The sequence below is a fragment of the Gymnoscopelus microlampas genome, assembly GCF_963454915.1.
Source record: "Gymnoscopelus microlampas genome assembly, chromosome: 7".
In the NCBI taxonomy this organism is placed as follows: domain Eukaryota; kingdom Metazoa; phylum Chordata; class Actinopteri; order Myctophiformes; family Myctophidae; genus Gymnoscopelus; species Gymnoscopelus microlampas.
In genome coordinates this window covers 5,362,242-5,388,006 of record NC_139944.1, presented here as the reverse complement: position 1 = coordinate 5,388,006, position 25,765 = coordinate 5,362,242, and positions in this window count along the sequence as shown.

The following is a 25,765-nucleotide window of genomic DNA, read 5'->3' as shown; positions in this document are numbered from 1 at the left end:
CGCCGAGCGCAACCGAAACACCGCGAGCCGGACAACATTACGGGTAGACCATTTTGTTCCCTTTAGCGTGAGCACCGACCACCGCCGAGCGAAACCGAAAGCAACACCACGCAGTCGCTATTGAAATCTCCCCACAACAACAACAACACACGCGACGCGACCACTTCGCTTCAACGAAGTGGTCGCAAGACTCCCAGGGGGTCCGCGGACCCCCAGCGGAGGTTGGCCAATCAGGAGGATCCCGAGTGACCCGAATGGAGCCGAGTGCAGCTGACTGAAATGGGACGTCCGCCATTTAAATTTTGTCCGCTCCGTTTTAAAACTTCACAACGCTCTCAAACTTCTTTTTTTGTGGCACGGAATTTACTTTTAAGATATCGTACGGTTAGAATTTAGTTGTTTAACTTCATATATGGTTAATTAATCATGACCCTAATTAACACATTCCATGCCAGAGGTTAATCTCATAATCAGGGGTGCACATAACTGGTGCGCAGGTGCGCATGCGCACCCAAAATAAAAAATGCGCACCACATCAGGCGACACGAGGCGCTTTTGCGCACCAACAGCTGGGACAGGAATTTCCAAGCTTTTATTTTTTAGCAAAACTAAAAAAATAAAAGCCTGGAGATCGAGGCTAGGAATTTACTTCCTGAAGCCACACTCACACAATCACTCTAAAGCACCCGTCGGCCCCATGTACAGCCATTAGGCACAGGGGTAGAGATATGACTCGCGTCGCCTCGCATCGCCTCGCATTGCCTCGCTGCGTGCACGCAGCCAGCAGCGGCTGTTAGAGGCACTCGTCACCGATGATGAACGCACGCAATGGTGCAAAATATGCCGTGAACGTCCCAATCTGGCGGATAAAATCAAAACTGTCCGGTGGGCACCGTGCTGAACCCCCCCCCCCCCCCCCCCCCGTTGACAAAACTGTCCGGGCTGAACCCCCCCCACCCCCCCCCCACCCCCCCGTTGACAAAACGGGACGGGCGCCATGCGCACCAAGTCACATGTCCAGGTGCTCTTCTGCGTACCAGACCTAAAAAGTTATGTGCACCCCTGCTCATAATGTACTCACCAGTGCCAACGTTTTATTGTTGTTTTTTTGTTTTTTTCACATCGCCATAGACCTCGTTAAAATCCTTAACATCGATCATTAAAGTGTTTGTAAACACATCCGCGATGTGTCTGCGCTGAGCAGTGAAATCCATTTGATAAACACAACAAGTTACTTAAGTAACTCGGTACCCCCAACACTGTTGAGCACACACCGACTAAACCCAGAGTGTTGCAACGCCATAAGAAACAGCAGCAGAGTTTGAGAAACCCTGTCCTTCATGTGAGTATTGCCAACAGATTTGTTAAGCTGTGTTCCCACTGAATATGTCTCTAATCGTTTGAATGGCTTGACGTTGCTGTCTGAGTGTTGTGATGAAAAGTGTTCATTCACATGTTCAACTAATCACCTATGAGTGGTATAACTCTGACCTCATGTTTACCTGGGATAATAATAATGACTTCCAGCTGTACTTCAGTGTAAAGGTCTTTCCCAGTCCTGCTCACTCCACACCAGTATTGTCCTGCATCGCTGAGCTGAAGGTTAGAGATGGTGACAGTATCATCATGAATAGAGTATCTGCCATTAAGACCAGACCCACCATTTTGGGTCTCAATAAGAACATCATCCCAGCCACAGCTTCCTTTACACAGGTACTTGTGGTATGACTCATAGCCCTCTGGGTAGGGACAGGGGATTTTAACGTCTCTCCCTTGATGTCCGGTCACACGAATCGGTTGTGCTGCACTTAAACACACAGTAGCTGTAGAGAGAGGACAGACATGGAATCACAAAATGGGTCTTTTACCAAAATCTTCTATCACAAAAAAGATTATATATGTTTTAAATGTTTCAAAATATAGTATACAATATTTAGGATACCTCTAGAGTATAACACTACTCTATAGATTTCTACAGTAGGATTTACACTATGCATTTATTTAATATTCAACATTCATTCATCTATTACCATTTCAATGTGAGTGGAATCTGTTTTTTTGTGTTTGCTCAAGGTAGACACAATAATACAGTGGTGCGGTTACATGGACAGTTTTATTCGGAATGAATACACTTCTATTCGGAATGAATGAATTCATTCAGAAAATAAATGCTCATGTAAACACCTCAATTGGAATAGAATATTCCATTCCAGTCGTTTGGAGGGGTGGTATATAACGCTCCTCTCTGTTTGGAATACATATACATTGCGCATGTCCGTGCTAAGTAGTGCTGTCAGAATTGGCCAAAAATGACCTATCAAATCTCTAATTCGGCAAAGGTTGGTGCTGAGAAGCGCTCGCTCCTACGGGATAAAATGAATGATTCTATTCTATAGCGTCATTTAATAAGCCTGTAATGGTTAAGCCCAGACTTGTCCAGGAGAACGGACGCTCCGAGGATCTGAGCCTGTGATGGAGGAACAATCTTTACCTGTCCTTGACATGAAACGGGAACTTATAATCAAAAGAATCTATTCAGTCAGATGAAACGTTTTTTGTTTAAATAAAATTAAGGAGGCTACATGAGAAATGTGAAAAGTAGTATTTTACCGTGTCTGGTACCAATACAAAGAAAGAAAGAAACTGGTCTGAACTTGTAGATGTGCTACTTTCTCATTAAAACGGCGAAACAAAGGAACGCAGGCTTGCACCGCATACAACGCTGCCTGGCCAGGAGTCGGTGCGTTGCTTCCCGGCCTGCCTACGACCAACAGACCTCCGCTGCGGAGGCGAACAGCGTTTTCCTATCGCCTCACAGTAGCGGGGGGCGGGGGGGGGGGGGGGGGGGGGGGGAGAGCCTGGCGCAGTCAGGTCAAGGCACAGACGGCTGTGTTGTTGACGGACAACGGATGCACGCTTATGAGAAACAAACAAAAATAAAACCTGGCAAAACAGTTGCGTGCATTAGTGCAAGATGAGGATAAAGGAAACATTCAGTCTAAATGTCCAGTTTGCTAATTCACAACTACAACTACTACTACTACTTTTTTATTTGAAACTTTACATTTCTCTAAATATTATGAACTTTCATGACAGCCTAAGTACAAATATCATTTATGAAAAGGCTACTATAGGCTACAGTGAAGTCGGACTGAATGACTGAAACGGCTATAGTCGTTGGGAAACCATAAACCTACGTAGGCCTACATCTAGATGAGTTGCCATATTTACATTTCCTTACAAATTACAAATTCCTTACATAACAAATCCTTATAAGCTATATATTTCTGGGATGCTTAGTAGCTGAAACTCCACAAGATATTCCTCAACACTTATTTAGTAAGAGCATTGCTCCTCCCAGCCCCACCCGCCCCCCGCTACTGCGAGGCGTTCGCGCCACGGAGGCACAAGGGGGCTATTGCCTCCACTCCACACCAGGGGAAGCTCCGCACAGGGTAGTGGAGCCGGGCGGCCCTTGGTCCATGCCCGGGCGTAGGCGGGACCCACTTTGCGCATGTCAAAAGTTATATTCCGAATGAATGCTTTGGGTCATGTAAACGAGGAATACTTTTATTCTGGTCCCATGTAAACAGATGAGTGGAACAGATTATGAATCTCTATTCGGAATGAGTTCATTCTGAATGAATACATGATGTCCATGTAACCGCAGCCATAGAGTCAGGATAGGGACCATGGCAGGAATTTCATGGAGGCCATGGCTGCCATTGCCTGTCAAGTTCTTTTATTTTAGGACACAAAGGCTGAATACCAGGGCAGAAAGGTCATCAAATAAAACAAAGGCCAAAGTGGCCTTGCTGGGGTTCATGTGGTTCACACTCCTAACAGTAGGTGGTGCAGGTGGTGCAGGTGGTGCAGGTGGTGCAGCAGGTGACTCATTTCTATTGTATTTTTAAATAGTGGCTTACAGACCAATTATTTGTTTACAAACATTGAGACTGGACGCACAGGTGACTTTCATGTAATCAATTCCCAACAGATCCCCAAACCTGTTGTTTTGGGGTGCGCTGGTTTCAGTTCATTCAACCTCCTCTTGTGTGTTGGCTAGTGAAGTGTGCCCTACCGAGACATATAAACTTCACCTCGCAACGGTATTGCGCGGCGAGAACAGCTGACATACAAGCTCACAACCGCATCGCGGAGGAGATCGTTGTGAGCTTGGAGGTCTGCTATCCTTGGCCATTCTCTGCGTGCGACACCTTCTCGGGACGGAGCATAAATTAGGCTTGACGGGCTGCAGCTGCGCGAGCAAAAACAGGTTCTGGTGCCATGATCATAGAGCGCTCCCTCTGTTCTTATGACACCCACTGGAGGTGGGGTTTGGGGGACAACTGCTTTGAATTGCTATTATTGTTTACACACAACAGAAACCAATAAATATATATTTCAAGAGCGAGAGATCACAGTATAAATCCTAAGCATTCTTCCTCCATACTGGGAGAAAAACAGCATCTGAAAGTTTGATGGGATACATTTTTACACGTGAGGCTGTGACCACTTTTATATTAGTCGGGGATCCAGTCACCGAAAATTTGAGAGGACCTGTGATGTCATGCTATACTTTTTTTTGGTGTTTTTTCTATTAATTTGGTCATTAAGGTCCACAGAACGAGAGGCCTGCTCTGCCGGAAACATCGCGAAAAAAAGTTATGGCCATTTTTGTATAATGAAGCCTTTATTTTTTTGCCCATTTTCGCCTATTGTAAAAACAAAATAGGTCTCTTTTCTTAAAGTGCTCAGTAGGTTGTGTAGGCTGTCAATAAATGATTCCCAGATACACAGAACACATATGTGAACAACACCAAGTGCAAAAATACACTCACAAAGCCTTTCCAAATGATTTATAGACATTTTTGGTACAGAAAATGCACCCGTTTTTTGCATTTTCCTCAATACTTTCATCTTTACTTCAATAGTAATCAACTTTTCCATGGGTTATGACATCAGCCAATGTCCCATTCTTTTCATCAATCTTTATAGTCATTCCACAAAAAAAAAATATTAAAATCAACCCTAAATTAAAGGAACTGTGGTGACTTTATTACCCTTATGCTCAAAATTCCCAGAATTTTGAGCCAGCCTATTACAGCCTAGTCCAGCCTAGTACAGCCTAGTACAGCCTAGTCCAGCCTATTACAGCCTATTATAGCCTAGTCCAGCCTAGTCCAGCCTATTACAGCCTAGTCCAGCCTATTATAGCCTAGTCCAGCCTAGTCCAGCCTATTACAGCCTAGTACAGCCTAGTCCAGCCTATTAAAGCCTAGTACAGCCTAGTACAGCCTAGTACAGCCTAGTACAGCCTAGTCCAGCCTATTATAGCCTAGTCCAGCCTATTACAGCTAGTACAGCCTTGTACAGCCTAGTCCAACCTATTAAAGCCTAATTCAACCTATTACAGCCTAGTCCCGCCTATTACAGCCTAGTCCAGCCTATTACAGCCTAGTCCAGCCTATTATAGCCTAGTCCAGCCCAGTCCAGCCTATTATAGCCTAGTCCAGCATAGTCCAGCCTAGTCCAGCCTAGTCCGGCCTATTACAGCCTAGTCCAGCCTAGTCCGGCCTAGTCCAGCCTAGTCCAACCTATTATAGCCTAGTCCAGCCTATTGCAGCCTAGTCCAGCCTAGTATAGCCTAGGACAGCCTATTACAGCCTATTACACACAACCCTAAATTAAAGGAACTGTGGTGAATTTATTACCCTTATGCTCAAAATTCCCAGAGCCTTTTTTTTCTTCTTGAAAACACCTCTACCCCTACAAAAGAAACGTGTGCCATGGGTCATGACATCAGTCAATGACTTATTCTTTTCAAATATATATCACCAAATATTTTGATAACTTTAGTTTAAACATTTTTTACATTATTATTAATTTCATCATGCGTCTCGCTAGCCAATCACAGCGCGTCTGCGAAGTTTGAAGTTAATTTCATCATGTGTCTCTATAAAACTGATAATCGGCTGGTTGTTTAGAACCGGACCCAAGAGCCACCGTGAGGCCTAGCTGGGTTGTACGGCCAGCCAGTCGTCTCTGGAGAGGGTTTAAGATTGGTGCGTCGCTGAGTACACTGGGTTGTCGGATGAGCTAATCCTGCTTGTCTCGATGCTGGTTACTCTGGAAGGGTTAAGACTGAGTCTAGTGCCGATAAGGAGAGAGTCGTGGTCAACCATGACATTCAGTGTGTTTTATCCAGCTGTGGGTAGCCCCTGACATCACTGCGGTGATGTCAGATAGTGTCAGACATCTCCTCATATGGAGCTACCTATGTCAGTTATGCCCAAATATGGGACCAGGACGTCAGTCCTGGACGTGACGGTTATCTCCATATATGGAGTTTCTGGGAAGGGTTCACTGACGTCAGACTCCGTATCTTGGGTCTCTATGACGACTTTGTACATTGTCTCCATTTATGGGGATCTCCATATAGGCAAAGTGCTGGCCAGTATGCCCTGAACGTTCGCAACAGTCTCGCTAGCCAATCACAGCACGTCCTGTAAAGCTTAGCCTATGGGTGTGTTTTCCACAGCATGGCGTCACAGCCAAAGACAAATTTTCACGACGGAAAGAAAAACTTTCACCACGGATGGGTCCTAAACCCTCTTATAGGAGCACAGCCCAGCACAGCCTACTAGATTATCAGGCTATGCTAGGACTGATAAGGCTGGACTAGGATAGATTAGGCTGTACTAGGCTGTACTAGACTCTAATAGGCTCTATTAGGCTGTACTAGTCCCTTGTCAGCGCTGTAGATACTCAGACCATTGGGATTCTGTGTACACGGGCAATAGCTTGTGTGTGCACGAGCAATAGTTTTGCATGAACTCTTGTAGACCATAGTACAGTACAGCCTAGTACACCCATGATTAGTCCAGCCTTTTGGGAGAACAGACTAGGGGAGGGTGGTATAGGCTATACTAGCATGGAACAGGCTGGACTAGGCTAGACTAGGGTGTACTAGGCTGTACCAGACTCTAATAGGCTCTATTAGAATGTACTAGTCCCTTGTCAGCCCTGTAGATACTCAGACCATTGGGATTAACCACTGTGTACACGGGCAATAGTTTGTATGTGCACGAGCAATAGTTTTGCATGAACATTTGTAGGCCAAAGTAAAGTATTGCCTTCTATAGCCTAATAGAGCCCAATACAGCCTAGCAAAGCCTGCTAGAGCTGAAAACAGACTATTAGAGCCCAGCAGAGTCTATTACAGTAAAGCCTAGTACACCCAGGTCTAGCCTAGTCCAGCCTGGTGGGAGAACAGAATAGGGGAGGGGTACCAGGCTATGCTAGGACTGATAAGGCTGGACTAGGATAGATTAGGCTGTACTAGACTCTAATAGGCTCTATTAGGCTGTACTAGGCTCTTGTCAGCGCTGTAGATCCTCAACCCATAGGGACTAACCACTGTGTACATGGGCAATAGCTTGTGTGTGCACGACCAATAGTTTTGCATGAACCTTTGTAGACCATGATACAGATCTGCCTTGTACAGCCTAATATAGCCTAGTACGGACCAGCACAGCCTACTGGAATTTAAAACAGTCTATTAGAGACCAGTAGAGTCTAGTACAGTAAAGCCTAGTACACCCAGGTCTAGCCTAGTCCAGCCTTTTGATGGAACAGACTAGGGGAGGGCGATATAGGCTTTACTAGCATGGAACAGACTGGACTAATTAAGACTAGGTTGTACTAGGCTCTACTAGACTCTATTAGGTTGTACTAGGCTGTACTAGGCTGGGCTAAGCTGTAATAGGCTGGACTAGGCTGTAATAGGCGGGACTAAGCTGGACTAGGCTTTAATAGGTTGGACTAGACTGGAATAGGCTGTAATAGGCTGGACTAGGCTATAATAGGCGGGACTAGGCTGGACTAGGCTGTAATAGGCTGTACTAGGCTGTACTAGGCTGGACTAGGCTGTAATAGGCTGGACTAGGCTATAATAGGTTGGACTAGGCTGGACTAGGCCGGACTAGGCTGGACTAGGCTCTACTACGCTGTAATAGGCTGGACTGGGCTGGACTAGGCTATAATAGGCTGGACTATGCTGGACTAGGCTGTAATAGGCTGGACTAGGCTGTAATAGGTGGGACTAGGCTGGACTAGGCTGTAATAGGTTGGATTAGGCTGCACTAGGCTTTAATTGGCTGGACTAGGCTGGACTAGGCTGAACTAGGCTGTAATAGGCTGGCTCAAAATTCTGGGAATTTTGAGCATAAGGGTAATAAAGTCACCACAGTTCCTTTAATTTAGGGTTGATTTTAACATTACATTTTTTTGTGGAATGACTATAAAGATTGATGAAAAGAATGAGACATTGGCTGATGTCATAACCCATGGCAAAGTTGATTACTATTGAAGTAAAGATGAAAGTATTAGGGAAAATGCAAAAAAACGGGTGCATTTTTGGTACCAAAAATGTCTATAAATCATTTGGAAAGGCTTTGTGAGTGTATTTTTGGACTTGGTGTTGTTCACATATGTGTTCTGTGTATCTGGGAATCATTTATTGACAGCCTACACAACCTACTGAGCACTTTAAGAAAAGAAACCTAGTTTTTTACAATAGGCGAAAATGGGCAAAAAAATAAAGGCTTCATTATACAAAAATGGCCATAACTTTTTTTCGCGATGTTTCCGGCGGAGCAGGCCTCTCATTCTGTGGACCGTAATGACCAAATTAATAGAAAAAACACCCAAAAAAAGTATAGCATGACATCACAGGTTCAACCCATTTTCAAGAGCTTTTGGGCCTGTGGATCCCCGACTATATTGAATCTTATGAGCGGTGGAGTTCATTTGGTGCCGGCCTGCGAGCGCATACCGGTTCTTATCAGTGTGACGTTGTCTGTTAAGGCGTCTATTTTCATAGACGTAATGCACCATGTAACGGCATGTGTAAGCATTGCTTGAGTACACGCACCCACGCACCCACACAAAAACACGCACACGCACGCACGCACACACACACACACACACACACACACACAGTAATCAACCACACTGCGTAGGTTGTAGTGAGTGAAGCTAGAAGACTTCCTGTAGCTTCATGATCTCTCTCCTCCCTCTCCCCTACCCCCTCTTCCCTCTCCCCTCCCGGGGGTCTGTGCAATGGTCACAAACATCCTTCAAATAAAATGTTTTAAAATATTTGTATTTTCATATTTGTCATGTGACACTACTTTACAAGCTGATAAACACACACACACACACACACACACACACACACACACACACACACACACACACACACACACACACACACACACACACACACACACACACACACACACACACACACACACACACACACAGTTAGATTTGTAAGAAATAGAAATAAGGGAAGAACCTTTTTCTTAACAACTTAAGCCATGCATACTTTTTTACAACAAACAGCGAAATTAGCCGATCTACAAGCTCACATACATGTTGCGTTGTGATCCGTTGTGAGCTTGTAGACCTGCTACTGTGTTTTTTTTTCTTTTTCTACCTGTGGGTTTTTCCTTTTGCAGAATATCTTCCTATATGTGAACCTACCGATGCACTGCTACTTCTTTATTTTTCAGTTTATCTTTTTAACACCTTATGCAAATACTTGCCACTTTTTATGCTCTACGTAAACATTTTAATGTCTTGATAGATATTTCTCTTAAACTGTTACTTTCCTATGTGATTCTCCTTGCTCTTCCTCTCTCTGCCCTACAAATGTTGGAGCTTACACAAAAAAAGGAAATTCACCAACTTTCTTTTTACACATGCAAACTTGTGATGATTCTGATATCATTCAAGTGGAATGGTACCTGAAGTCCAGATTTTAATTACTGTAAGTGCATTTACATTTAGATTCAGGTACATTTTAACATTTTACTTGAGCACGGCACTTGAGTAAATGTACTAAAACTTCTACCTGAAGTCCAGATCAGAATGAAGTACATCACCGTTGGATCCATTGTGTCTCAAGATGTTCAGCACTGTTCACTGGATGAGATGCTGGAATCCACTCACTGTTCACTGGATGAGATGCTGGAATCCACTCACTGTTCACTGGATGAGATGCTGGAATCCACTCACTGTTCACTGGATGAGATGCTGGAATCCACTCACTGTTCACTGGATGAGATGCTGGAATCCACTCACTGTTCACTGCACTCACTGTTCACTGGATGAGATGCTGGAATCCACTCACTGTTCACTGGATGAGATGCTGGAATCCACTCACTGTTCACTGGATGAGATGCTGGAATCCACTCACTGTTCACTGGATGAGATGCTGGAATCCACTCACTGTTCACTGGATGAGATGCTGGAATCCACTCACTGTTCACTGGATGAGAAGCTGGAATCCACTCACTGTTCACTGGATGAGAAGCTGGAATCCACTCACTGTTCACTGGACGAGAAGCTGGAATCCACTCACTGTTCACTGGATGAGAAGCTGGAATCCACTCACTGTTCACTGGATGAGATGCTGGAATCCACTCACTGTTCACTGGATGAGATGCTGGAATCCACTCACTGTTCACTGGATGAGATGCTGGAATCCACTCACTGTTCACTGGATGAGATGCTGGAATCCACTCACTGTTCACTGGATGAGATGCTGGAATCCACTCACTGTTCACTGGATGAGATGCTGGAATCCACTCACTGTTCACTGCACTCACTGTTCACTGGATGAGATGTTGGAATCCACTCACTGTTCACTGGATGAGATGCTGGAATCCACTCACTGTTCACTGGATGAGATGCTGGAATCCACTCACTGTTCACTGGATGAGATGCTGGAATCCACTCACTGTTCACTGGATGAGATGCTGGAATCCACTCACTGTTCACTGGATGAGATGCTGGAATCCACTCACTGTTCACTGGATGTGATGCTGGAATGTCTTCTACCGGTACGTCTTTAGTTTTAACTGCTCAAACTGTCCTACTCCCTTCCTTAGCGAGTGGCTTGTTTGTGACGCAGCTCTTAACTCTCTGTCAGTCTGACAGGAAGCTGTTATCAACACGTGGCGTTGTGCTGAGTGTTGGCTGAGTCTAAGACACATGTTTTTTTTCTTCCCCGATCGTAGTAAGTTGGCAACGCCCCCTTCTGTGGCGCAGGCGAAACTGCCTCTCACATGAGCGGACCGCTTTAAATAACTCCCAAACCACTTCAATACCACATGGTTCCGTGCAGCAAATTTTGATTTAGTTTTAGTGAATAGTCTTATGAATAAAATTCCATTTACTTTTAGTCATATTTTAGTCATCTGAATTTTTTTAGTTTTTTTCTAGTTTTAGTCGACTAAATATCATAAGATTATAGTCAGCTAAATCTACAGTTGATTTAGTCGACTAAAATGTATTTTGGCGGTGCCTTGATGGCGTCGTAATGGCTGATTTTACACTTAGTTGCATGCTGAAAATAGGTGATCTACAAGCTCATATTGTAGATCTGATATTTTCAGAGCACAACCAAACATGAAATTACTTGTCTTTTAGTTCTACTGGATCTCTCCTCCACTAGTCCCTCACTAACATTTTAGTCTAGTTTTTATCTGTTCATTTGCCAATATATTTAGTCACAGTTTTAGTCATCGTAGCTTAGTTTTTATTTAGTTTTCGTCAGTGAAAAAAGGTAGTCGAAGAAATCAACACTGGTTCCGTGGCATGTGTTAAGCATTAGACTTACAATCCCAGCGCCCCGGATCGAATCCCTCTCCCGCCGTTGTATTTCTATCCAACCTAAAATGTATCTAAAATTATTCCATTAGGTTTAGGCATAATTTTTGTCACCCCCAGCCCCCACTTGGTGAGAATAGACCACAGCCCCCTAATATTAAGTTAGTAAGTAGTTCGCCAAAAACGGTTACAACGACGGAGGCGTGCCGTCTCTAGTGGACTTTAGCAACGGGAGGCACCGCCAAGTTAGCCGCAGGCGACTGAGTTGCCGTGCCGAACGTTGCGAAGTCCACTATAGCCTACTCAGCGCCATTCGAGTTATGTACCAATAGGGACAGAATCGTAAATTAACGCATTGTGAGCTTGTAGATCTGCTATTTTCAAAATATTTGTATGTATTTTATACATTTGAAAACTTTCCAGAGTTTTACTTGTAACGGAGTATTTCTACATTGCAGTATTGATACTTTTACTTAAGTAAAACAGACAGACAGATGTTTGTGATGCAGATATTTACTGGCTGTCAGTCTAACAGCTCAACACGTGACGCTGAGCTGATTCTAAAATAGAACATGTGACAAAGGATGTGGCAGGTTGTTTACACACACACACACACACACACACACACACACACACACACACACACACACACACACACACACACACACACACACACACACACACACACACACACACACACACACAGCGATGTTTACCTGCTATCCTTGTTACTCTGTAGCACTACACTGTTTTATTTGCACTTTAGTTTTAGTCATAGACTTTTGAAGAACATTCCATTTAGTTTTAGTTGTAGTAAGAATGGACTTTTTTTGGCAGCTGTTGACGATTTTACGCAAAATACATTTGGAGACAATGAAGGCCTTTATTTGTAAATGTGCATAGGCTCTCCACCTACTGTTGATAGTTGGGGGGTATGATAATAATGCTTTAAATGGGCCCACTGCGTCAAGGACAGGGTCAATGTTGGAGTCAATGTGGTAAAATGATAGCAGATCATTTTACATTTTTCAGCCCTACTGGCCAGAGGTTATCAAAGAAATCAGAGCTATTTTTTAAACAGAAGTTGAATGTTCTTTTGTTACAGTTTATCTGGAGAAAATCCATGTTGAACTCATGAGCCAGGACTTATATCTATAAAACATCATTTTGGTTGCTTGTAAGAAAGCCATCACTCGGAAATGGCTACAGACCACACCACCTACCAAGGAAGATTGGACTATAGTAGTCAACGAGATCTGACCTTTCTCTCTTAGGCTGTGAGCGGAACTGTCAGGAACGGAAAGCGTTGTAGGACCCAAACGCAGGAACTCAGACAAACGCAGAAGATGAGGATCACAAACTTAAGTTTACTTATGAAGACACACATTAACAATGAGAACTTACAGAAACACTCTGGTAACTAATACGATAACAAGACACTGGCAACATAACAGAGGATCTGACAAACATCCTATGACCCAGCACTGAACACACTGAAACATACAGTCTTTAAAGTTTATAGTCTCAGGAGCTCGTCACCCAACCACACTCAGCTGGTCCCCGAAGGTGACAGCACTCAGGGCAATCAGCGTCTTGGCCTCAGGTAGAAGGGAGAGTAGAGCTAAATTCCAATCCCCCAAACTCGGTCACTCGCTCACTCTCCTCGCGTCCTCCACTCGCGCCAAAGCCCCGCCCCTGCGAGAAGTAGAGGATTATTTGCGAGGATAGAGTGGTCGACCCGTTGGCCTCACAGGATCGGAACGCACTCTAGCGTCATTTCAAAGCGACGGCAAATTGCGTGATCACTCATGACGTTTCATACAGCTGGACCAGAGCAGAGGCGTGGATGAAAATATACATGCATAGAATAATATGCAGGTGTAGAATAATACAGAATATAAGAATAGACAATTCATCGATGTGGATGGCCACATCGTTATCTTTATAGTTAACATTGTTGTGCAAAGCCATGGCATGGTTTCGGGTTTCAAGCAGTGTGTGTGTGGCCACATGTGGTGGAGGACCATGTATACGTCACGGGAGAAGGGGAAAAAACGTGTACACGTGATGCGGAAGTCTGCCGCGAGGAGATGTGGAGAGTGGTCAAGCCTACACTTGATGTACACTCGCTCTATGCGGACTCCGGGAGCCGACTCTGCTCCTCCACTCGACTCCACTCGTGTCCTCCAAGAAGTAAATGAACAATTGGGCCCAAACTATTTCCGGGTCAAGCTGGAGTGACCGAGTGGGAGTGAGCGAGTGGCCGAGATTTTCGGTATTGGAATTCAGCTTAGGAGATTGGCTGAGGGGGATATATATAATAGGGGCAGGGCAAGGAAGGGGCAGAGGCACACTCAGTGGCTAAACAGTCACATCATGGACACAACAGGGGCCGTGATCGTGACAGGAACAGTATGTATTTGTTGAATTTTCTACTTGGAAAATACATTTTAAAAAGTTACAAAAAGAATGGGCCCGCTGCAGGCTTGCTGCTCGACATGCCAAGAGGCAGGGCTCGCAAAGTGCGACCAAGTAAAGGTCTGTGTGATCGTGATGTGACGGCTGGAGGGCCGAAGCCCCTGGAGTCCCGGGCCGGGGAACGGCCGTACACCCAGCACCCCCTGACGCTCCGCCTCTGGCTTTGTGAGCTTGCAGATCCGCTCATGTCACAGAACATTCGGGTTCATCTAGACAAGTGGCTCTGAAAGTTTTTCAAGTCAAGGACCCCCAAATAAATAAGTATTTGTTCGCGGACCCCCATCTGAAAAGGTTTTGTGCCAGAGACCCCATACAAGATTGGTGTTTTTTTTCTCTTTTTAAATAGCAGATCTACAAGCTGACAACGCTTGGCATCGTTGTGAGCTTGTAGATCTGCTATTTCCAAACGGCCAATGTATGTAGGGCTTAAAGTTGTTAACAATATTTTAATATATATAATATTTTGTGCTGGGGACCCCCTGGAACCTCCTCAAGGACCCCTAAGGGTCGCCGGACCCCACTTTGAGAACCACACTGATCTAGACACACACACACACACGCACGCACGCACGCGCGCACGACAAAGTGTCGGTTGGTGTGCTTCTAAAATAGAAAAGTAACACAGGATGTGGTTGGTTGTTGATGCTCCTGTTAGCTTTGCTGTTAAGTTGATCTGCATAAATAATGAAAGTAAAACCTACTTCAAATTATGATGTAATGCATGTTCATTTACATACAATAATGTGTCTTTCACCATTTAACCTGTAATTCGCTGACTGAAGGTTAAACCACATTTACTCTCATCTTGCAATTCACCAGTAATTAAAATAGTGAAAATAGCAGATCTACAAGTTCACAGTTGAACTGTTCAAAAAAGAATATTAACAGTATGGTTTCTGGCCCACAGCAAGAAATAATTTGCTTTTAATGTATTAATATTAATGACAATATTATTTAGATAACATCATATTATAATGTATTATAATAAGCTCTATATTGTGATAGTAAGCATTGCTTAAAAAAGCCAAAGGTCAAGTTTACTAAGTTTTAAAAAAATCCAAAACAAATTAATAGAAATATCATGTGTAAACAAACAAACAAACATTAATTTACACAACACTGATGACAGTGCTGTCATACAAGTCTTTGTAGCTATCTATGAAACCTATGAGGTTATAGCTGAATGGTTAGTGAGCCCGCCTAGGGAGCCAGAGGCCCTGGTTGCCCCAGGTTCGATTCCAGGCCATGTCAGCATATGTGTCGATGTAATGAAAATTGTCCCTGAGCAAGACTCTTAACACCTAATTGCTCACAGGTTCTCATTGGAAACAAGACCGCAAGGACTTTCATGAACGACCTGTTAAAAGGAATTATCCTTATCCTTAATGAAAAAGTTTGTTCTGCAACACAATTTTATACAGCGTGTAAAATTTCGCTCTCTCAGCTAAGGGGTCCTTGGCCTGAAACACATTGAAGACCCCTGCACCAGAACACAAATAAATGCACAAGAAGGGGATCAACGGATTCACAGAACTACAAGACCTACAACAGTAGACAGCGAACTCAGTGAAACACAGAGCTACAGAAACTAACAAGTAAACAGGACTATAACACAAGAGAGATGTCTAAAAACGCACACAGACACACAGACAGACAATGTCCAATGGTTGAGGAGCAACAACAAAATATGACCATAAGAGATGAATATAGTTATACACTGCTTTATTGAGCAAAGATACCGTGTTGTGCATGAAAAGGTCTGTCGGATTAACGCATGCCTCCCGTTGTGCATGTGCGTGTGTGTGTGTGTGTGCGCGCGCGCGCGTGCGTGCGTGCGTGCGTGCGTGCGTGCGTGCGTGCGTGTGTGTGTGTGTGCGTGTGCATACTGTGTTCCATTGGTTAGTAAGACAACAGTCAAACAAATCAATTTAATAAGAGTATCTTTGCTAGATACTCTTATGTCTGTCTACACACCAATATGCCTGGCGAAAGTAGCAGATCTACAAGCTCACAACATGTTCACAATGCGATGCGTTGTTAGCTTTTAGCAATTTTTGTATTTATTTATTTTTGTCAAATGTCCGCCCACCCAGAATAGGACCACTAACCAGTGGTGTGTTCTAGGTTTCTCTAGAGGGCATACCATATTATTACCGCACACAACATATACGCTCGCGCGTTGTCACCGAATGAAATGGTTGATAGAGGGTATACGATGTTTAAAGAACAATCTTGGATGGTAAGCTACGTATAGCGTAACACGGTAGAACACACCACTGCCAGATCAATGATTTCTGGGATCGCGGCCCACCCACGTTGCATTTTTTTTCAGAGTATGTTTATTTGAATTATCAATCAATTGATTGTATTCCGGCGTGGATCAATGGAACTAACACAGTATACTTTCAGTTCATATTTATATTTTTCAAGCTTTTTAAAGAATAAAAATGAAAACCCTCTTGCGATATCCTCACGGCCCAGCAGTGGGCCCGGACCACAGGTTGGGAACCGCTGCACACAAGGGTTTAAGTTGTAAAAACACATATTAGAATGATGCAAATGATTACATATTATAATGATGCTGCAAATGGAAGGGAGGCGGAGCGACAGCATGTGAAGACGTGTCTCCTGCACGATTTTAATTTAAACTCTCCCTCACGCCAACAAGTTCAATTTGTGAACAAAAACATAGTTTGACAAAAATATTTGCAATTCATTCAGACTTTCTACGGATGATTGTTATTGCTTAAACATATAACTATATTATGTTGTGGGACATAATATGCTATATAGTTGTTAAAAAAAGTGACATAGTGCTGCTTTAACCGGGGCACATATCGTCATGACGGGAGAACACATGACATAGGATGAAAAGAGCAGTCCTAGCACCAACTGAAGTTTGTTGACTGATTATTTAAAGAGGTGGTGCCATGGTTTTGCACTTTTTATGTTTTTCATGTGTCTATGAGGTTGATAGAACTTCATTAAGCCCCATGGTGGTGTTTTTATGGTGTTTTATGTCTTCTCTGACTATTTTGAGTTTCTACCTGGAGGCTGAAACCTTGAGGGTCAAACGTGCCAATAGAAAAACAACGCTTTAGTGACATAGTAAAAACATACCCTCCCCCTCATTATCATAACACAACAGGTGTGGGCATGAGGAGGAGGAGGGACTAGGACAGGTGGGTGGTGCTAAGGTGGTGGAGGAGGTGCTAAGGTGAGAACCAGGTATACTTAAAAACTGGGTGCCGTGATTTTCAGTGACCCCCCCCCCCCCTAAAACATAATCATCAGGTATTATGGTTATACTAGTAGGAAGATTTTTAGCAAAAAAGTGTACAGAAAGTGTTAAAATTATGTTTTTATGTGGGCACGACTCCAGTTCATTAAAGAGGTGGTGCCATGGTTTTGCACTTTTTCTGTTTTTCATGTGTCTATAAAGTTGAACTTTATTACGCCCCCTGGTGGTGTTTTTATGGTGTTTTATGTCCTCTGACTACTTTGAGTTTCTTCCTGGAGGCTGAAACCTTGAGGGTCAAACGTGCCAATAGAAAAACAGCGCTTTAGTGACATAGTAAAAACATGCCCTCATTATCATAACACAACAGGTATGAGGATGAGGAGGGACTAGGACAGGTGGGTGGTGCTAAGGTGGTGGAGGAGGTGCTAAGGTGAGAACCAGGTATATTTAATGAACTGGAGGTGTGTCCACATAAAAACATAATTGTAACACTTTCTGTACACTTTTTTGAAAAAAATCTTCCTCCTAGTATAACCATTATACCTGATGATTATGTTTTAGGGGGGGGGGGGGGAATCACTGAAAATCACAGCACCCCGTCTTTAAGGAAGGACCCAAGGGCTGCTTCGTACTAATGGGCCCAAAGTGGAGAAAAGGTTGAGGGATTACCTGAGTAGAATGCATATACTGTAGATCCACTGTCCAGGGGAATTGTGTCTGGCTAAATGGACTCATGAAAGACCATTAGGCATTTGCTTCAAGTAAAATGTTGAATACATTTGGAATTTGGATGATGGAAATTGCACTTATATTTACTTTCAAGCATAAAAACCACTTTCGCACCTTATGCTTAACCTCACCTGTATACTGTAACTGCTGGTCTTATGCTTATCTCCATATTATAGGCCTACATTTTAGTTTTTTAGAAGGTTAACGCCCTTCTTGATCATGCTACAGCGTCACACAAAAGCATCAAAGGTAGCAGATTTACAAGCTCGGAAATGCAGCGACAAGTTTTGAGCTTGTAGATCTGCTACTTTTGCTATCTTTGAATTTACTTACTTTTTGAATTTGAATCCTGTCTCTCCCTCTCCCTGACCACTGGCTAAAACTAACAAATAACGGAAACTAGAATTGACAAAATATTTTTGTGAAATACTATACTGAAACTGTATTGTGAGTTTGAAAAACTAACTAAAAGTAACTAAATACCTAGAGAAAATGTCCTTAGTTTTAAGTCGTGCTTGTAGATCGGTAATTTTCACTGAGTTGTTTAAATTCTCACCGCGGCTAACCCAGATCAAAATGAAAAAACAAATACTTACACTACAACTAAAACTAATACCAACTAAACTGAAACTAGGCCTTTTCACAAAACAAAAGTTAAACTAAACCCCTCCGATGTGGAGGTGGACTATACACACACATTGGTGCTGATCACTGTAATGTTTTGTGAGATTAGCTGCCGACACAAACATTTCACATATTACATACACACAGTAGTACATCACTTACATACATACATACATACTAGGGCTAGGCAACATATCAATATATCAATATGATGATGATATGAGACTAGGGGCCTGTGTTGCCAGATTCTGTGAGAGAAACAAGCAACCAGGTCTAGGAAAACCAGCCCATAAGAAGCAACTATGGGCCACACGTGCACTTTAACATATACATCAGCTATTTGAAAATAGCCGATCTACAAGCTCACAATGTGTCGCGATGCGACGCGTTGTGAGCTTGTAATGAGCTTGTAATTATAATAAGCAGATCTGGCAACCTTGCTAGGGGCCCTATTTTTGCCACTGCCTTACCCGTTCACATTACCCGCTGCCCGTGAATTACGCACAAGGGAGCTGGCACTGTCCCTAAACAGAGTGAGCAGACAAAATTGGAATTGTAACGCTATAAAATTTAAGCTGATAAATGGGTACTCTCTCTCTGACTGGATGCAATTGGTGACACACCTGAAAGTGTATTTTCTGTTTGGAGAGATGGGGAGACACCTGGCTGTTACTGAACAATCTATAACAATGACAACTAATACATAACTGAACCTTTTGAACAAAAACCTTTGTTTTAACAAAAGATTAAAGAATATCACTTAAAGCACCTATACGCCTTATTTTATATCTTCAAAAATCTAAAACAAATAGCGAATAGCTCAACCGTTCTGAGCCTGTGGATCTATTTAAAAACAATCTTTAAGAAATGTAAAAGAAGATGTATGTTATCATCATAATATTGATCGATTCGGTCAAATTTTATGACATATTTCCATACTGCCCAGCCCATCCCATACATACAAAGAAATACAAAATTAAAAAGGCCTTTAATATGGTTGAAGTGTCCATTTGACTTATGACTCCAAATTTGGGCATGGCATTAGCTCCATCAGAGCCCGAATGACTTCCATTATGAAATAATGCAAAACAAAATGTGGAAAATTGCATGCAGGTATCTTCCTTGGCCCACTGACACGACAGAACTGCGGCAGAGATTGGTGCAGCGGTGCTGCGAGATTAGTGAGGCCCTCTTTGTATCCAGCCATCCACTACTCGCCAGACACTGCTCGTCTTGTTCCCCGATGGAATCATCCCGGCCAGATTGAGATCGGTTAGGAACAGCTGTCTCAAAGGCTCAGGATCAATAGCCTGTTTGCGCAAGACTCGGTGACATTTCTCCTCCAGCTCCTGAATGGTTAGCTTAAGAGACACCTTCATCTCCAGGATCTCAATCCCTACTGTTCGAATCTGTTCCTCCAGATCTGTAATCCAATGCTCCGTGAAGCAGGACTTTAGAACCAAAATCCGGTTCTTTTTCACCAGCTTACTTTTCTCCTTCTTCACAGCCATGTCCTTCATGGCCTTCTCTGTCCTGAACTTGTCTTTCTTAGCTTTACGTTCCTCCGACCTGAGCTTCTCGTTGCTCCTCATTTCGGTCCTCAGCTCGCTCTGCTGGCACTGGATTTTCTCGTTCCGCGCTATCCATTTCTCCTCATCTGCCTTGAACTCCGCCTTGAGGATGACCATTTGGTCATTGTGCTCTTTTTTCATTTGCGTCATTTCGTCCTGGCTCTTCATCATCTCCTCGATCTCGCCCTCGGCGATAATGAGTCTCGCGTTGAAGGTCACGCGATCTGCTTTCATCTTAACCCGCTCCCCCTCCCAGTTCCTCTCCTTTCTCTCGATCTCATTCCTGTAGCGCTGCTCCAACATCTCCCGCTCCATCCCTATCTGATTGTCTTTTAACTGCATCTCGTGGCAGAGGAGTTTCTCCACCTCCTTTCTGCTGGCTTTCTCCTTTTCCATGGAGGTCTTGGCCTTGTCCACTTTGTAAATGAGTTCTTCGTGCTTCTGATCAACGGGCAGCTGTGCCTTGATGGCGTCGACGAGCTTCTTCTCAAGGTCGTCGCCATGTAACTGGTGGTCCTTGTAAGTGCGTTCGAGGGCCATGACCGCCTGGTCCTGTTCGTCGTCGTCCCTCTCCAGCTGATGGAACTCGCGTAGCGACGCCTGCCATGATATTCGCTCCTGTGTGATTACATGATCGCTCATTATTGTCTGGTCTCCTACTTCTTCAAGACTGCACGGCTCACAGGTCACTGAATGCTATTTCTAATTGAATGACGGGGTTGTCGCGGAACTGGCGTATATAAACGTAAATGAGGGCAGCTCATACGTCACAACTTTGTTGTCAGAACGGGAAGTGACGTAAACCTGCTCTCATGTATAGTATAGGCCATTGGTGGGGTCCGGGGACCCCCAGGGGTCCTTAGGGAATTCCAGCAAAATGTGTAAATATAGCATCAAAATAATTGTAACCACTTTAACCTTTTATGCTTTGGATATTCAAAAATAGCAGATCTACAAGCTCATAGCGCGGCACTCAAAATCGTTAATATGTGTGCAAACCTTTGAATATATATATTTTTAGGGCAAACATTTGTAACTCAAATCTTTGCTTCTGGGGATTCCTGGAACTAAATATTCTGAGACGGGGGTCCGTCCGGAAAGTAACTAAGTACATTTACTCAAGTGCTGCTGTACTTGCGTACAGTTTTGTAGTACTTTTACTTTGAGTGTGTCCATTTTTCATTCAATACTTTATACCTCTACTCCACTACATCTTAGAGGCAAATAGGTACTGTACTTTTACTCCACTACGATTTATTTGAAAACTTCAGTTACAAGCTACTTTGTAGGCTTAGGTTATTAATAGAAAACTGTACTTAGCACAGTACATGATTAAATGAACTTCGTTACTTTCCACCACTGCCTATATATACTGCACATGAGAGCAGGCTTACGTATGTCACTTCCCTGTCATGGCGTTCTGACAACAGCGATGTGACGTATGACCTGCCCTCGTTTATATACGGCAGCTCGGTGACAATCACATTATTTAATTAGAAATAGGGTTGAGTTTCAAATCACTGCGAGCCGTGCAGACTTGTGAGCCGTGCAGACTTGAATAAGCAGGAGACCAGACAACAATGAGCGATTACATCATTTCAGATGAGCGAATATCATGGCATACGTCGTTACGCGAGTTCCACCAGCTGGAGAGGAACGACGACGTACAGAACAAGGCGGTCGCGATCCTTGAAAATGAATACAGTGCGATACAGTTACATGGCGAAGAGCTTCAGAAGAAGCTCAGTGACGCCTTGAAGGCACAGCATCCCGTCGACCAGGCGCACGAAGAACTCTCGTACAAGGTGTACAGGGCCACGATCTCCATGGAGAAGGAGGAACAGAACAGAAAGGATACGGAGAATAGACTCCGCAAGGCAATGCTGTTCAAAGACAACACGATCGGGACGGAGCGGGAGCTGATGGAGCAGCGCCTCAAGAACGAGATAGAGAGACAGGGGAAGTTGTGGGAGCGGGAGCGACTGCGGATGAAAATAGAAAACGAGACCAACAGCGAGAGACTCATTATCGCGGAGAAGGAGATCAAGGAGATGGAGAAGAGCCAGGACGAACAGGAGCACATGAAAAAAGAGCATTTTGCCCAAATGATCCGCCTCAAGGCGGAGTTCAAGGCAGACGAGGAGAAATGGAGAGTGGAGAACGATCAGATCCAGTGCCAGCAGACCCAGCTGAGGACCGAAACGAGGAGCCAAGAGAAGTGCTGGGCAGAGGATCGTAAAGCTAAGCAAGACAAGTTCAGGACAGAGATGGCCATGAAGGAGATGAACTGGAAGAATGTGAGACATAAGCTGATTAAGAAGAACCGGACTTTTGCTCTAAAGTCCAGCTTCACGGAGCATTGGATTAAAGATCTGGAGGAACAGATTCGAACCGTAGGGAGTGAGATCCTGGAGATGAAGAAATCTCTGACGGTGGACATACAGGTGTTGGAGGAGAAATGTCTCGCGATCTTGCGCGATCAGGGCGCCGATCCTGAGCAAGTGAAACAGATTTTCCGAACCAACCTCAGTTTGGGCGACATGATGCCATCGGCGAACAGGAAGAACAGTGTCTGGAGAGTAGTGGATGGCTGGAAATAAAGAGTTGTATGTTTCACAGACAACTTTGTTTTCCCATCAGCGCCAAAGTTCTTGTGCACGCTCCGGTACAGTGGTTCTGAACGTAGGGTCTTGGGACCCCTCTTCTTATTATAATTTCCGAATCCGGCAACACTGCCCCCAGGTGTCTTTGAGAGGCTTCCAGGGGGTCTCCAGCTAAATTGATTGATAGTTAGGAACCAAATGTATTGAGATTTATTGAGAGATTATAGATTAGACGTTATTGGTGAATCTGTTGTTATTGGCTACAGGGCAATGTGCTACATTTATGTTCATGTTAACTAAAGGATCCCCATTAGAGACACATGCATGAAGGAGCCTCTAGTCTTCCTGGGGTCCTGAACAAAGAAAATAAAATACAGACATACAAGTAAAAATACAAATCAAAGTATAAAAACAATATACAAGTAAAAACACAAATTAAAGTATAAAAACAATCAAAACAATTAATACAAAAAGACAAATTAACATTGTAAAAATATTTAAAAAGTCGAGTCAAATACAAACAAAATACTCAAATAACAGCTAAATACTTGGCAAGATATCTCATAAAGTTTTTTTTTTTAGGGTGCTACAGAGCGCTGCAATCTCAATATATTTTTTTTCAGGGCGCTACATGGTGCTGCAAGGTGCTACACGGTGCTACAGGGTGCTACAGGGTGCAACAAAGAAATAGCCCTTTGAGCCTTATTTAACCCTTCCATTGTGTTTGGGTCAAATCTGACCTTTTTTGTTCTTGTTTAGATATGCAAAAAGTAACTTTGACTTTTTCTTATACAACAAGACTTCAAGATATACTCAGACACAGCTATAAAAAAGGAGGTAACTACTGTGGTGTGTTACGGTTGAAATATGACCGGGCAGATAATATTAGAACATTGTAGGTTGCTCTGTGGATCAAATTTGGGAAAACCTTCCCCCACAGTGTTGAAGTTAGAGGCAGAACTGGTGCTGTTCTGCTGCAGAAGGATGCTTAGTTGGGACTGCAGCTTTTAGCCACGGCGCCTGTGCATACATACAGTGGTGGAAGTAAAGGACCCCCAAAATGATATGTATATTTTCGCCGCGGACCCCCGTCTCAAATATTTAGTTCCAGGGACCCCCAGAAGCAAAGATTTGAGTTACAATTGTTCGCTTAAAAAAAAGTATATATTTCAAGGTTTGCACACATTTTCACGATTAAAAACAATTACAGATCTACAAGCTCATAGCGTGGCACTCGGTGCCGGGCTATGCGCTTGTATATCTGCTATTTTTGAATAGCCAAAGTATAAAAGGTTAATTTATTGTGATACTATATTAACACATTTTGCTGGGGACCCCCTGGACCCCCCCAAGGACCCCTGGGGGTCCCCGGAACCCACTTTGAGAACCAATGCTTTACTCAAGTAAAAGTAGCAATACCACTATATAAAAATACCCTGTTATTAAAATTTAAAAGTAAAAGTACAAAAGTAATGGCATCATCAGAATGCTTAAAATAGCTGCGTTCGAGAGAGGATATCATGATTCATGAAGTCTTGTTCTATAAGAAAAAGTAAATGCTACTTTTTGCGACTCTCTCAGGGCCTAATTCACCATATGGGCTCTTTAGGGCAGGGGTAGGCAATTGAGATAAGCCTAGGGCCAATATCACTCCCAGACATTCCATCGCGGGCCGGGCCTCCCCGCGAACATGCACTGTGCACAACACGCGCCCGTGCGCGAAGCGCGCGGGCGCAAAATTTTTCGGGTCTAATTCGGGTCTAACTCGGTCTAATTCGGGTCTAATTTGGGTCTAATTCGGTTCTGTTTGACCAATATAAATCAACATTTTTTCCGGTTTAAATATCAGCACAGGCGATTTTTCTGGTGATTTTTTTTTTTCTTCTCCATTTTCCTCTAATCTAGCTATAAAATGTTATAAATCCTTTAAAATGCATCGTGTTTATGAGTGCATGATTTCAAAAGTGGGTTCAGGTTCTATGAAATAAGTATTTATAATTATTTTAACATTCATTTTTAATACTTTTTTTATAACACTTTTCAGTAAATCATTCATACTGTATCTTTCTGTATTTGGATATAATAGATATAATAGCGGCCTATATGTGAGACTATCGGTCTGATACTGTATAAAAATAAAATCCCTCCCCCCAAAAAAAAATCAAAAAATATTTTTCTAAAAAAAAAATTTTTTTTTTTTTTTTTTTTTTTTTAAATTCTCAAAATTATCTCACGGGCCAGATATTATTTCTGGGGGGCCAATTTCGGCCCGCGGGCCGCCTATTGCCGACCCCTGCTTTAGGGGATGGGTGGGGGTTTTAGGGTAACAAGGAAGAGGTGTGCGTGTTATGTTGTCAGTGCGTTGTGTGTGCAATAAATGGACACACTGCTTAGTAGTAGAACAATGAAATCAATAACTGTTGTTATCGTGTGTGTGTGTCTGTCTGTCTGTCTGTCTGTCGGATTATCGTTGCAATATAACTATTTAAAAAAGGTTTGCCCAGTACAGAGGCACATCTATACCCTAAAATATATATTATCAACCTGGCATCCCATGGGCATGTCATTATTGGCAAAAAAAATGTTTGGGTACTTTTCTTTTACAATTCTTTGACAATGTGTTTTAGAACAAGGAAACCAGGAGACCTGGTTCTGCCAGACCCCTAGTGGTTGAAATCTGAATGGCCGGACCTCGCATGACGTGTGTGCAGAGGAAAAGAGGGACAGAACGAGGAAAAGAGGGACAGACTGACCGACAAAGCCTCCTGTAGGCCGACCCCCTGGGTCTGGCAACAACAGTAACTGAAGGGTCTGGATATTTGAATATTTTGTTTTAATAA